The 16,032-nt window shown below is 31.5% G+C and overlaps 1 protein-coding gene across 3 annotated transcripts in view; it reads left to right on the top strand.

Annotated features, from left to right (window-relative positions):
• The window catches only part of LOC145663845 (uncharacterized), a 586,816-nt gene extending 571,655 nt beyond the window's left edge, over nt 1-15,161 (top strand). For all 3 annotated transcript variants that reach the window (XM_081729963.1, XM_081729961.1, XM_081729962.1), the window contains exon 7: nt 6,455-15,161. The gene's annotated coding sequence lies outside the window, so the exon portion shown is untranslated. The remainder of the gene's footprint in view (nt 1-6,454) is intronic.
• Nucleotides 15,162-16,032: the final 871 nt, after the last annotated feature.

Genomic DNA, 16,032 nt, shown 5'->3' with positions numbered 1-16,032 from the left:
GTGAAACTACCTACATTTCCAAATTGTAAGCGTTCGAGGATTGAAACCGGAAGAAGAACAATATCACTTCCGGTTGCAATAGACGAAATCAAATGAAATATTTCAATTTAACGTCCCACGATTATGGTTTTTAGGCTAAGGGAGACGATGATTTAGGCAAGTGAATGTTGATGGAAGAATTGGTGGAATGAAAAAGTAGAAGTATAGGAAAACAACCTTCACTGAAAAAAAAATATATACCGTTACTGATGGCAGCAAAACATGTGTAGACAAATAAAGATACCGTTGCTCTCGTAACAAAGACCGTAGAAAAGGACAGTGATTCCAAAGCATTAATCGTATATTGCATCATTAATCAGCAGTCTTTTTTTTTTTTTTTGAAAAATATTCAGATGTGTCAAAAGTTTTAAAGTCAGTCATCTTAGTTGTTAATTTTCAGTGCCGTGAAGTGGAAAATCAGCGCCCGGGGCGGGAGCATACGACGGCGCTCCAGGACATATGAGTAAGGTCAATGGACAGCCGCGAAGCGTAAGAATTTTTTTTTGAAAAAAAGTCCTTTTCCTTGATTTTGAGCACTTTTTATTACTTTTTTCCTTCCACTTTATATATGTACACATGCATTTTCTAACATGAGTAACATTATAGGACCATTTCCTAAAGCAGGAAAAGGATATAAGTACATACTAGTAATACACAGAGAAAAATCCGTTCTCCGAACAGCGGTATATTGCACAAATATACGGTATCCTCTTGCTTACTATAGAAATCAGTACGGAGCATACGTTATCCGTATGCTACATAGCCACTGCCCTTAGATGTTACATCATGCCGTTGCAGGATGTCTCACATCTAACAGTTTTCCGTATATCACATGCATATACTTATGTTACCTTCGTCAGCTATATGTTATATACGTCCATTTGTATGTGAGATCCTGACCGCCTACATTGTTTCATACGGAAAGTACGTATAGATGGAAGACTTATACAGAAAGTATTATAAAACATGCGTTTTCAGTTATAAGTCTGCTGTACGTTAAGTCCAAAAACTACAGGAATTACGCATGTAACCTATCTTTTTAAGTACGCCACCTACAATTTTTTTTCTCAGTGTATTCCAAGTGATTTTTCCTCTCTCTCTTTTTTCTTTCCGTCTTTTCTTTCTTCATCCAGAATTTAACGCCCCCTTACTTCGGCGCCCTGGAACCGTCGTCCCGCTCCCCCCCCCCCCCTCTACACACACACGGCACGACACTGTTAATTATATCTGTTCACCAGAGCCCGGAACTTGTTGACAAGTCAACTTTTTTCCGTTACACATAGGACAAAACAAGTTCAAATAAAAACGTTATCCATCAACTCTAGTTTCTAAAAATATACTTTTTTAGGATCAACTTTTGGTCACTTTTTGCTGATTTGAAGTTTCAAGTCATTTTTTTTTAATATTTTAAGGTAACTTTTGGATCACTTATGGTCTTTTTATTCTTTTTCCTCTACACAGGGGTGCCCACAAGGGGGGGCTATGACGCAAACTGCGTCATTGAAATATTTGGGGGGGGTTAAAAATCTATATAAATATGCTTGAGGGTGTGTAAAAATTAATCGAAAAGATTTTTTTTTCATGGAAGAACACCTACGGATAGACAATTGAGGGGGGGTGCGTCATGGACATGAGGGGGGGTGGGCACCACTGTTCTACATAAGGAAATCTTAAAATGAACGCTGTTCACTGATGTGAAAAAGACGAAATTAAATAATCTCTTTCCTTGCTTCCTGACTATTGGGGTGGAAAAACTGTAATGCTTAACAAGCTAATGAAAATTAATCTGTAGCTGGTTGATGAAAGATGCGGGTTGGCAGGTGGCCAAACAGATGGGGATTGGTAGATGTGTAACCACAAAGGATGTGATCACTTGAATAACTAAAAATGGATTAGAAAGTGTACAAAGATTTTAAACAGAGTTTTTATCTATTATTCTCATGTAGTCTACACTTGCGTTGAGTGCTTCCTAGTTTCAACTCGAGAGTGAATTGACGCTTTCAGTACGTACAATGCCGTACAATAAACTGATCAATGGCCATAAATGATCAATGGACTGCAACTAACTGAAACAAAACTTTTTGAATATGAGTGAGAAACGTTAATTAAAATCCAATAGATATTTTTAAAAAATATATCAGTTTAACAAAATAAACGTTTAAAAAAACGCAAGTTTAAGGTCAATTTTTGTGAATTTTAGGGTCATTTTACAGAAACTTTAGTGTCATTTTATACGTCACTTTTTAGAAAATTTTAGGGCAACAAGATCCTGGCCCTGCTGATCATATTGGCTCAATCATCATCAATTCTCGAGTTGATTAAAGAGATTGGGAAAAATGTCTGACCATATTATACTGCAGGACGCTGACCTAGCTGCGGGAAAAGTTCTAACAAGATATTTTGAGCTCCGAACGATAATCGAAATTTTGTTGATTGAAAAGAATCGTCCTTTGGCTGAGTTATACAATAATGAGTGGTTATAAAGTTAGCATTTCATTCTGATTTTACTAAACATATGAAAGTCCTTAACTTAAAATTTCAAGGAAAAAAAAAAACAGCTTCTGCCTTATTTATCCACTCACATTAAATCCTTTACATTAAAACAAAATGTTTTCTTTAAATCCTAATTTGAAGAAAAATATTTCACGCATTTTAATACATATCAAACATTCAGTCAAAAAAAAATTGAGACTCCATTTCAGGTAGAGTTTGCAACAGAAGCTTTGGGGTATTGAAACTAAATTTTTAGTATCGTTTTTCAGATTCTTACACAATTGCAAACGATATCAAGAGTGTTTAAAACTCTTCCAACGCCCACATAGAAGCCCTTGAACTTCAAATAGAAATGATTAATTTGCAGTTTAGCGAAATATTTTAAAGAAAAATATATAAATTCGTCATTGCTGGAATTTTATAAGAGTCTTCCAGTCACATAGTTTGATCAGTTGCTTAAATTTGCTCGTGACATTCTTTCCTCTTTCGAAAATACTTATCTGTATGAAACAAACATTCTCCAAAATGAAATATACAAAAAAATACATATTAAAGTTAACTTGTGACTATTTCGGATTGTTGTTGATAATTTCCACTAGTAAACTTGGTCCACAACTGCAAGCAATTGTCAGCCGAAAGTTACAGATATATAAATCTTAATAATCATAATTATAATGTTTTATTTCATTATGTCAGTTACGTATGTATGTCACTCAAGTTTTTTTTTTTTTTTTTTAATTATAAATCTCATACCTTTATTTACAGTTAAAATGTTCCATTTCGTTATGTATGTCAGTTATTGTGTTTTCTTAATTGGTCATATAAGAATATTTGAGAATTATTTTGTATGATTTGCTTAGTAAATTTTGCAATTTAATCAAAAAAAAAGTGACGGGATTAATTTGTGGTATTGGCTGGCCGGTGTTGGTCCACGAGACGTAGTTTTGAGACCTGTGGTCTAAGGCAATATTGCATTGTTATCTATCTACAACAATTTATCGAGAACAAATCTTCTAGAAGTAAAATTATTTAGCCTGTACTTGACGACGTAATGGCGTATGATATAAATAATATTAAACTTTAGTCTGAAATTGTGCCAGTGGTTAGGTCATTGTGGCAGATATAACATTACTATGACATTCGCTGGTAAGAAGTAACGTTATTTCATGTTTTGCTTTATTTATATAGGAATTATATATATATACTTAACTTACATACATATAATTACATACTATTAGAAATTATGTATTTTAAGTTTTGATTTATTTTGTGTAATGTAGTGTATGCGTGAATTAGTTTGTGAATAACTATTAGATTACACTAATAGACTTTTTTGGCAATTCTTTATTTGAGAGCAACAGAGATGAAATACCACATATCTGTTGACTTTTTTTGAGAACTGATGGTATTTGATTTTTTTTTTTTTTTTTATTTGGAATGCTGGTTTGACTTTGGACTTTGTGACCGCTGAGCTAACAGCGGAAAGAACTTTTATTGAGTATGGAGTTTTTGGAACTGTTTATGGACTCCGAACAACTGTTTTTACTTTAACTGATTGGATTTCCACAACTGATTTTTACAACTGATTTCCACAACTGATTTGATATATTCAACTGATTTTAATTTTTTTCAATATAACCTTTTATTTTGTTGTTCAAATCACGATGCTGCGTTTTTATATTTTTGTGTTGTTTTATTTTTTTGCCGAAACCATTGTTTTTTCCTTGTTTTTTAATGAATTAAATTTTTAAATAGTTTATGTTTGCAGTTCTAATAGTTTTGACAAACTCCTAAAATGTGTTCGTGTTAACAAAATTTTACAAGAATTTTACAATTAAGATTTTCTCAATGTTTGTTGTTACAATGACGACACTTGTGCCTGTATCATTACTTCACACATATAAACAAAAGCAAAATATAAACATAATGAAATCCTTGTTAGAAATTATTTTGTTTGCAGCATTTTTTAATTTTGATATAGAACGCTAATTTAAAAGATAGTTTATTTTTAATATTAACTTTTAATATTTTTAATGATAATAAATTTGAAAATAGGAAAATAATCTTTAAACTCTACGTTTATTGACAATATATATATATATATATATATATATATATATATATATATATATATATATAGAGAGAGAGAGAGAGAGAGAGAGAGAGAGAGAGTGAAAATGAACGACACCGATAAACTGTACATGATGAGATGATTCCTCACATAAAAATTAGAAAAACGTTTATACGGACTAGTGGGGGGAAGATGCATAATTTTAGAGTTAGGGCCATCCAAAAGCGTGAAAATGTATATTTTAACACGCATTATTATGACCACAACAATCTGTGGAGTGGGAGTTCATATTACGTTAACGGAAGTCAAATATCGCCCTCCAAAAATGTATATTTCATCATATGTTCAATTTGTGGGCACAAGAGATTCCTTGCAGAGCATAATTCCCAGATATCTTCTGCCTTAAAAATGAATCCAAATTAATCAATAAGTAAACCTTGACAGCAACAAACACTTAATGTGTCGGCGGGAAGTCGGAAGTGTTAGTTACTTAAATCCCACGATCCTTCGTATTCGGAATAACGCCTGCTGCGAAGTACTGTTTCCTGGTATTTTTCACGTTTTTTACACATATAAACCGTGATGGCTTAGTGGTAGAGTAATCAGTAGTAGAGTGCTTATATGTGGACCGAGAACTCCCAAGGTGGATCAAAGTTATGTAACTTTGTGATGGACAACAACATATACAACAGTTTACTCAAGTTTTTCCTATTTCCTCCTATATTGTTACCTCCATTTCCTCCTACATTGCTACCCCCATTTCCTCCTATATTGTTACCCCATTTCCTCCGGTATTGTTACCCCCATTTCCTCCGATATTGTTACCCCCATTTCCTCCTATATTGTTACCCCCAATTCCTCCTATATTGTTACCCCATTTCCTCCTATATTGTTACTCCCATTAATCCATTAAAAATCATTCCCTTTCATTAATCTACCGTTTATTGTAGTTAGGGCCAATCAAAGGTAATTTGCCTACCCGTTCAATTCTATCATTTTACCGCCCCCTTTTTCAAAACAGAATAAATCTTAAAAGCCACGATTTTAAGTATGCTATCCCCATCATAAACAACACCGGCCCTGACTCGTACTCAGAAAGGCCTAAATACTGCAAATACAATCTCGTTATGTCTGTTTCTCTTGTTTAAATAATAATCAATTAGTGAAAGTTAAAGCAAACACACCTTTAGAGGAAAGATGTTAATGTTTTTTTTTATATAGAATTTAACATCGAGCTTCAATCTCAATATATCAGTTTACAATTCCACTGCAACTAGCTCTTTTATCTTTATTTCTTGACTTTCCTTCATTTGTTATTTTTTTTTTTTAAATCTTGTTTCAAACTCCATTGATAAGGAATTGGTTTGCGGCAAAGACTAGACTAATTTTTATATAAAAACTGTGATAACTAACTAAATGGAACAGTGTTCGCTACCGTTCGAGACTAGAGTTCTTATATTTGACAACAATCAAGCAATTCATGCTGGAATTTGTTTGAGCATTTACTTTGGTGCTGTTCCTGTGGTCTTAAACGAATGCGACCTAAACATGATTTATGAGTGTAATATTCAAATAGAAGGTCAGCTTAGTAAATTTAATTACCATAATCGTGAAGTCTATTCCCAACAAGAAATATTTTTAAATAATATACCTTGTAATTATGACAGATTTTGCCGCCAGGTGCAAATGCACGTGTTGCACATATGTTAGAGCCAGCTCTGACTTTAGTCTAAAGAACCTAATCGTAAAGCATTAAATTTGTTCATTTCGTTTCGTGAAAGAGTGGGAATATAATAAAATGCAAACTTAATAAAACATTTAACTTTAAAATATGTCTTTTTATCTTTTCAGGCACCAGGATTAGCTGTGGAAATGCATCATTGGAATACCGTCTAATGCTCCAATAATGATCTAATCAAATTGCATCTATTATTCAGCATTATCAAAGAAACATATTGACCAATTATAAGAACTGAGTGTGTTCTTCTGCTCGTGAAAATAGTGAAAATATTGTGGATGTAATAAAAATTTGCGTGCGTTTGTGTGCGACGAAGAGGAAACCGAATCCTGTCTTAAACATAATTACGTCTAATTATATTAATACTTCAAGGTATTTATGTACGGGAAGTTACTTTACAAAACAGATGCAAATATGAAACCACATGAATGTGAATTCTGTTGGCAATTAAGTCAATGAAAATGTCTTTTTTTTTTCTTGATCAAAAAAAGATCTGACTCCCAGAGAACCTTCAATATAACAAATATAAGACATGTTAGGTACTGTATGCATATGTAACATTTAACTATGCATCTACAGCATTATGAAAACAAAACTTTAATACTAGTATTAAAGAGCATTATATATGTATATCTATACATACTTGTACTGTATTTGTATACAGAATACGGGAAAAAACCAAATATATATATATTACCTTATATAAATATGTTCTTTTTATAAAAAAAATTTTAAAAATTCAAAAAATATTCCATTTTTCGTTTAACAGCGCCATTACACTATGTTGTAAAAAAAAGTGGCTTAATTTGGAGATTAATAGAGGCCTAATCACTGCGAAATTAAAATACAAAATACTGTTAATTTTACAGTAATTATGTGATATTTTCAATTAGATGAAACATAAGCAAAATGTGGAACAAGAGCGCCTTAGACAATATTATTTTGCATGAGGTACCGTTATCGCGATTCACCTAGTAGCTTACCGTTTTTAGCCATTTAGAAACGCGAAAATAAATGCCAATTTTCTAAATGACTGGAAATTTGAAAGCAGATAAGTGAGTCGTGATAACGGTGTCTCATGTAAAATAATATTGTCTAGCGAGCTCTTGTGACACTTTTCGATTATCTTTTATCTGCTTTGAAAATATCACATAATTACTGTAAAATTAACGGTATTTTAATTTCGCCGTGATTGGGCCTCCTAAGCCTACTATTTCCTTCCTCCTGGTAATGTCCTACACAAAGTTATGAAATTAAAAGCACTCCTCAACGGTGCATTTGTTTAAACGTAGTCGCAATGCACAAGAAGTACCTATGACTGTTTTCTTGTAACTTGATTAAGCTTTCTATAGCGCTAATTCTGTCCTGCCAAAGTGAAATGTGTGCTTGTTTATAGAAAAAGAAATGTATGTATGTATGTTTGTATTATACAGTCATAGTCAAAAAGAACTTAACCTGTTGAAAATTACAATTGTGTAGTTGGTATAGAAATTTTATTCTTATTTTTTTACTTTTGTTTATCATGATTTCATACTCATATACATGGATATATGGGTTCTGCTGTTAGATAGCATATGAACATAATGTTCATACCCAACCTACATGTATTTTTGGTTTTAAATTATGTTTGTATTTGAATTATACAACACAAATTGCATCTGACATAGATATGCAATACAATAAATGTTGATAAATCCATTTCGTAACTAAGCCATTTCACTTAAAGATTAACAGGGCTTCGAATGAATTGAAATTAAATTCCCCAATTTTCTATTTATATATAAATAAAACACTAAATTAATTATAGTCATCCTATTGGAAATTTGTTCTACTTAACACTTGTTTCAAGTTTTCATTAATTGCAAAATTATATGGGAGCATATGTAAGCATATGGAAGGTAACATTGGCTTCTACTTGAATCTTTGACGGCATTTTTGACAATTCTGAAATTATGAGCACTTGTCTTACTTCACAAAAAAACATTTACTATGCTGTTAGTGATATAATATTGATGAAGGGGCCACGGTAACTCTAGTAGAGCGTTCACCTCTGGTACATGGGGTCTTTAGTTCTATCCCAAGTGAACTTTGTGGTGGACAAATACCGTGTGCATGGGTTTTCTCGGAGTTCTCCCGTTTCCTACCACTCTCTTCAGTCCACCATTTCATTTATTTCTCAGCATCACCGCGTCCTTAGCCTAGCCGCCATAACTGTGGGATGTAAAACTTAAAGATTTCATTTCAATATTAACGGAAAACGCTTTATATTGATGCTATAGATATTTGTATTGCGTGGTATGAATAAAATTTATTGAAACCGTTTTGTACTTCAAATCTATATAGCTCCTTTTTCACACTATTTTCAATCTGATGTAAACATGAGGAAACTTTAAAGGCAAAATTTCTTCTTAGTTAAGTAATTAAACCAAATAAGATTTAATTAAACCAAATTTCTAACAACTTTTCTTTAGTTTATACTCAAGCTTTTAAACATTCTATTGGATTTTACAATGTACGTACCGTGTTTACTTGCGTAATAGTCGCACTTTTTGTACCAATTTTTTAATGCGAAAATTCAACTGCGACTATTATGCGAGGAATGCTGCCATTCAATTATTGCTACCATCAAAACAGCTAGGAAGTGATTTTTGGAATCACGAAAAAAATTTTGAAACCATGGAGGCAATACGATGGAATGCCAGAGCAGACGAGGTGACTGTAAACAGATGCCATCCTGGAATGAGTCATGGAGGGGGCGCGTTGAATAGAGGGTGGAAGTAGATTGCCTGATCTCTGTTGACAGATGGTTCACGATGTTACGTGTCAGTAAACAAAAATAAAATAAAAGTACTTTTTGGTGAATGTTTGTACTTCAAACTTAGGGTGCGACTATTAAGCGAGGGAGACTATTACGCGAGTAAACACCGTGTTCTTAATATATAAATTTTAAAAATAGCTCAACTGTTTCATTTAGCTTAACTCAAATCTGTATTCTTTTGCAAAATTAGTGTTAAGTTTCGATGACGGTATACTTAAGAAAAACACCTCACTTGAAGCCCTGAAATCTTCAATTGAAATAATTTTATTTTACAAGACTTTTACGGAAACAAGAGAATGTTTAATAAAATGGAATAAAGAAAACTGCCATATTTTTGAATGCAAAATAAATAAATTATACAAGTTTGAGAACATGTTTAGATTAGAAAACTTGAAATAAATAACTTAGAGTATATATACATGTATAGAGGGACAAATTTTGTGTCAATAACCAATAAAAAATATTTTTGTCAAAGAGAGGTTAAAAATACAATATGTTTTAGGGTGGGTGGAGGTGCCCCCATGTAACACTGTTAATAACACCATTGAATCTGTGTAAACTCATCAGATTTAGCTTATATTAATCGTGAGTGTGATGTGTATGGGTAAAAATTTATAAATGTACCTATACAAGTATGTTGATTAATGACAAAACAAATGTGATGTATGTTTTTTCTAGAATGCGTAGTAATTAAAAGTTAAACCAAACCCAATAGTGCAGATATCAAATATTAAAATGTTACTGGCGAAACAAAGTCTGAGGTATTTGTTAGGTGAATAATAAACAGTTTGTGTCATGTCCTTGGGTGTTGGTTGTATAATTGCTCATAAAAGTTTTATGTTTTATTGTGTGTTATTTGTTATTTCTTGTTTGTCATCAGTTTTTGTGAGAAAATTGAGTTATACTATCATATTGTTAATGTTTTTAGGTTTAATATTTAAATATATAATAATATTTATTTTGGAGAAATAGAAAAAGTATCGAGAAAACCGAGATATAAAATTAACAATATATACATTTAAAATTTAAAAGCCTCTTAAATCTACTATTTAACTCAATAAATATAAATGCATTGGCAAAAACTATTTTGTCTATGTTTTCTTTTTCATAAGGGTAAATTAAACATATTGACTTAATATTAACATTAACACATTAAACTACTGGAAGATTCATAAGGTCAATTTAGACATTTTCTCTGTAGAATATATCTGGCTTACAGCAAAACTAAAATTGTCTTACTATTTTCATTAAGATGTGTAAAACGCCAACTTTAAGTTACAATTAAAAACTATACCTAAGGAAAATTATGATTTCCTGCCTTTAAGTCACATAAATAAATAAATAAATATTTAAAAGCAAACGAACAGTAGTGTAAAACCTCAATATGAATTAAAACTTATTTAAAAAAATACAAAAACATGTACCTATATAATAGAAGTATATATTATTTATAGCAAGGTATTAATCATTGAGATATATGAATTTGAAAGTAATTCAGGGATATCTCACATAAACATGAATTATATACCTTACATATCATTTCTCATATGCTAGACAAATATAAGCGAACCATTATTATCTACGTATTGTATTGTATACACAGTATATTGGTTAAGCAAGTACTGTAAGCTTTACATTAAGAATCCCTTACAATGTATTAACTATAATATTGATATAAATTATAATAGGTTTCCTATTACGGTAAATAATTGCTAGATATGTATAATTCATCCTGAGTAAAAATGAAATTAAAAATCATCTTGAAAAACTATCCTTATAACTGAAATGAGTAAATGTTATTATATATAGCAATCTGTTGTATGTTACTTCTATAGCATTAAATCCTGTTATAATATAATAATGTATAAAATTATTTAAAGTTTCAGACATGTAGCTGTAATGTGAATGAAGTTGAATCAGTAGTTTTGAAAAGGTCATAATCAGAAAATGACGATTTTGTTTTAGTCCAGCGTTTTATTTATTTACTTTGTAACACCAATTGCTCACAACAGTTGTTCATTTCGTACGATGACAAGAAAATTCTACTTTTTCTGAGCTCGATGATTTAATGTCTATCAGGATTTTCAAAAATTAAAATTATTTTTCGATTGTCTCATAGCTTTACTTTTCTGACTCATGACCTTTTCAAAACTACTGATTCAGTTGTTTTTTTATGACATTTGAATTTTAAATTAAAAATTCATTTTCTTTTCATTCCATAGTACTATCCTTCCTTTTATTTTCAAACAAATAATCGTATATGTTTGATAATTATTGTTAACATTTTCGAAAATTTATTTGTTAATCAAAGGAAACATTATCAAGTTTAAAACTGAATATAGCAACTACGTAAAAGAATATGTTTGATAATTATTTTAAACATTCTCAAAAGTCTGTTTGTTAATTAAAGGAAACATTATCAAATTTGAAAATGAATATAGTAAATACATAATAGGTTATGTTTGATAATTATTGGAAACATTCTCGAAAATCTGTTTGTTAATCAAAGGAAAAATTAGCAAGTTTGAAAATGGATATAGCAAATACATAATAGAATATGTTTGATAATTATTGTAAACATTCTCGAAAATCTGTTTGTTAATCAAAGAAAACATTATGAAGTTTAAAACTGAATATATCAAATTCGTAACAGTATGTTTGATAATTATGGCAAATATTCTCAAAAATTTATTTGTTAATCAAAGGAAACATTATCAAGTTTGGAAATGAATATAAAATAATTTGCTACTGAATATGCTTAGGTTGGAAAACAACTGAAACTTAAGTTTCAACTGTTTCTTGCACTTAAAAATATAATTTAAATTTTCTGAGTCAACCGTATTATGTAATAATTACTAAGTTGTAAATCTACAAAAAGAAGTGAAATATCATTAATGTAATATTTATAGAATTTTGTAAACAGTGATTAAAAATTGATAACTCAGTGATTAAACAGTGATTATCAGATAAAGTGTTTGAAAAATGATGGATTGTTATATTATTGTTGTATATATGTATATGATATTAAGCACTCGTTCTTTATAATTGTTGTTTTCGCATTATGTTTGAAATAGTTTTATTTATTTTTACTTCTATTACAATAAATATAATCGTTGAATTAACAAAACCAGGAAGACAATCCGTATCTGTTGTATTAGCGTTGTTTGGTGTAATAACGTATTGTTGGTGTCATAAAACTAGATACTGTTACTGTATAAAACTAATAATAACAATAATTGTTTATTTTAAATAATTAATTTCAGAAAACAAAGATCTGATCATTTCAGTAAACTTTTGGAATATTAGCACATTAATAACAAAAATAGGGATGTGATTCTGAAGTATGATAATAAGTCTATATGTTAATTTGAGGGCATTTTGTTTGCTTATTAATAGCATCCATTTTCAAATTTTATCTTTTGAGGTAAAACATTACTACACATGTTATTTACTGTACGTAAAATATCGTAACTTTAAAACAATATTTGAGCGAAATGTATTTATGTACAAACTCAATAATATTCAAGTACAAATATTACTATTACTACTACGACTATTGGTGGTAGTAGTGTTAATAATAATTATTATAATAGTAATAATAAGATGCAAATAACAATTAAATCTCCTGTACAAATAGAATTACTTACTACAACAGAAGAAACGCTTTGAGCACATTAGTAATTGTTTCGCTCAATGGAAATATTTCACCTACCATTTCAAACACTCAACAATGCGACAAAGACTTGCTCTCAGTGCGATGATTAACAACAAATCACACTGAATCGTTGTTCTCGATATTAAGATTTTCTGTTACGTGTATTATTCGAAGTAGGTTGGATCCATATAAATGTGTATAAATTTTCTCACGTATAAGACGCATTCATTTTTGAGAATTTTCTTGGCAGAAAAAGTGTTTTCTATAAATACAGTATGAAAATTAGAAAACTAAACAAAATGTTGTAATTATAGCTTTAAATAATGTTTCTTTTTAATGTTCCAAAAGATTATATGAAATGATTAAGGTTAGTGACAGCAAATTCATTGAAATGCTTTAAACCATAATAATGAGTTTATCAGTGGTGAAGCAGAAGTTGCACTTTACAAATTGGGAACCCCTTTTATGATTATTTAATTTATAAATTAAAAATTATGTCTTTCAAAATGCCTATAAATTCGGGATCTCGAATTTTCTGATTCTGTTCCTTTCGTTACAGAAAGTTTCATGCTTCTGGGCTTTGAATCATACAATTAAAGTATATATTCTTTAATCATACTTTAGTCGCTGCACTACTGAACTAAATTTTTTGCTGAAACTCTATCTCGAGGCACCTAGCGACAAGGGGATAAAAAAAAGCAAAAAAAAAATTTTTTCGCAGCCTTCATTAAATCAAGTTTTGGATGATGTACGTACAAGTTTCGTAAATTTTTGGTGTTTTTCCACAAAATTAATGTTGATAGAGTGACGCTTCATGATACATGGTTTAATAAACTTTTTTTGTAAGAATATACAATTACTACAAAATTTACTATTCATGGTGGCTTCAACTTTTATATAATATTATTATAGAATGTAGCATTGAGGAATAATAATAATAATAATATGAATTTGCAGAATGTTTACTTTTGTTGTTGAAATAACTAAATATGTTTTGAAAATACAGTGCTTGTAGTACAGTGGTTAGAGCGTGGTCCTGGGTTGGATTCCCTGCCGGTGTATTCCAATTATCGGCGTCTACCAGGCGTCGTGAAGCAAACTGGGGAGTCACGTGAAAACAAGACGTGACTGCCACTAGGTCTAGAAAGCTCCTGATGCACCTGTTACGGACAGGGCGTCGCAGAGCGCTAGGGTGGACGTAGTTGAGCTAGTCGTTAGCAGATGGCGCTGGAGTAGGCTTAGGCTCACAAATGGGGCGTTACGCCAAGCGGTTTGGTCCGGTGGTTTTTATATAAAGTAATGCAGGATGCATTAATTCGTTTCACACGACGAAAACATTTATACAAAAGTCAGTTAACAATACGTTTAATGAATAATTTGCTTTACAAACATCATAAATACAGTTCAGTGATATAGAAAATAAATAAATGGAACCTGGTTCAAATGTAATGCAATCTTATCCAGTCAATAAATAGGTGCAGCAAATCTTCAATTATCGTAAATAATTGCTTCCCATTCTCGAAGTTTTCGAATCTTTTCCCAAATTTGCAGCGCGCTAGCGACATCTCTTGGCGTCAGGTAGAAGGCAGTGCAGCTAGCGACACCTAGTGGCCTGATTGAGAACTATTAAGAGCGTGACTCACAGACTAAGACGGATAAGAATCCAGTATCCGAATCACCAAATATATATTTGCAATGCTTTGTTCTCTTTTGAAGTAATAGTCCTTATTTTGAGCAATTTCATCAATCAGAAGGGGATTTGCCCTCTCCTAACGACCCTTCTTGATTATTTTTTTCGAAACTCCCGAATACTTTCTTTAAAATTTTCATAGCTAAACTCTAAGAACCACATGTGGATTTCACATTAACTACATGGTTGTTCACCTCTTTAACCTCGGTGGTGGAAAGGTACCTACATCAAAAAGCAACTAATTAACCTACACCATACTTTCGTTTTGACAAAGTATTGTTACATGCGTCATTTAGAGTATTTCAACATCTCTTGACGAGATGTTTTTACTGCATCACTAAACAAATTGCAGCTATATTTTCCTTCTCCACTGACCAACTCTACTTTCAATATTTTCTGTGGATTGCTTCACTTAACAACAAACACATGTAGCACAGAATCACATACTGCATATATTCTATACAAATATAATTTTAAATATGCTTTATTTATGTGTATATTTCGTGATCTTGATTCATATGAATACATTATTTGTTTCTGGAATTGAGCAATTGAACCTACAAAGCCTTCTTAGACTTTTGAGTCTCTCTGAGTAGTTTTTTATTTAGCACAACCTGTAAAAGCAAGTGATTACCAAAAGGTGACAACAAAACAAACTGAGTAAATGAATGTACCATAAATAAAATTGTTGTATCCAACCTTACAAGTGATTTAATAAATGTAAAATATTTGTAGATTTTATTTTCATTCTTATTTTATTGAATCTAGTTTCTCCATTTTGCAATCCTGCATTAAAAACCTCAAATTTGAAACGCCACTTATTGCACCTGTTCAAACAGAGCAGTAGTAGAAATATCGAATGATTTGTTAAGTTGTTAGAATCTGCGAGCGGTACATAAGAACGCTGTATTAGCTAAGGCTGGAAATGTTATATGTTCTCGGATGAGGCTCTGCGACAAGTAAAGGTAAAGTAGTGGAGACAATGCGGAGCCTTGAGGAACACCTGAATTGATGAAGATGGAGTGTGAGGCGTTATTGTTGATGTTGACATAGGCTAAATGGTTGGATAAGAACTGAAAGATAGAAGGCGTGATCAAGGAGTACGGTAAATGTACTTACACTGTATCCATTTCAACTAGTAAGCACGGTAGTCTAAATCTTCGGTATAGTTAGTGTCGAGTTTGAACGAGTTGTGACATGTTAGTTGGCTTCCAGAGGCAGAAGAGTGAGGACGTGTTAAGAGTGTCTGTCGCACGCCAACATTTAATTTTGTTCTAAGCTGCTAAAAAGTGCCCAAGAAGCCCATGAAATGGCAAAATCAATGTATAGAGATGCAACGGTGACATAGAAGATTGTTTACAAATGATATAAGCGATTCAAAAGTGGCAAGGAGTCGGTTGAAAACAAGCAATGATCGAGACATCTTTTGACGTCAAAAACAGACGAAAACGTTCAAAAAGTGGCGCAAATGATTTGTTGAAACAGGCGAATGACTATTCGAAAAAGTTCCGAATAACTAAACATCTGG

Source organism: Thermobia domestica, chromosome 11 (assembly GCF_964235325.1).
Source record: "Thermobia domestica chromosome 11, izTheDome1.hap1.1, whole genome shotgun sequence".
Taxonomy (NCBI): domain Eukaryota; kingdom Metazoa; phylum Arthropoda; class Insecta; order Zygentoma; family Lepismatidae; genus Thermobia; species Thermobia domestica.
This window is presented reverse-complemented; position numbering and strand designations above follow the sequence as displayed.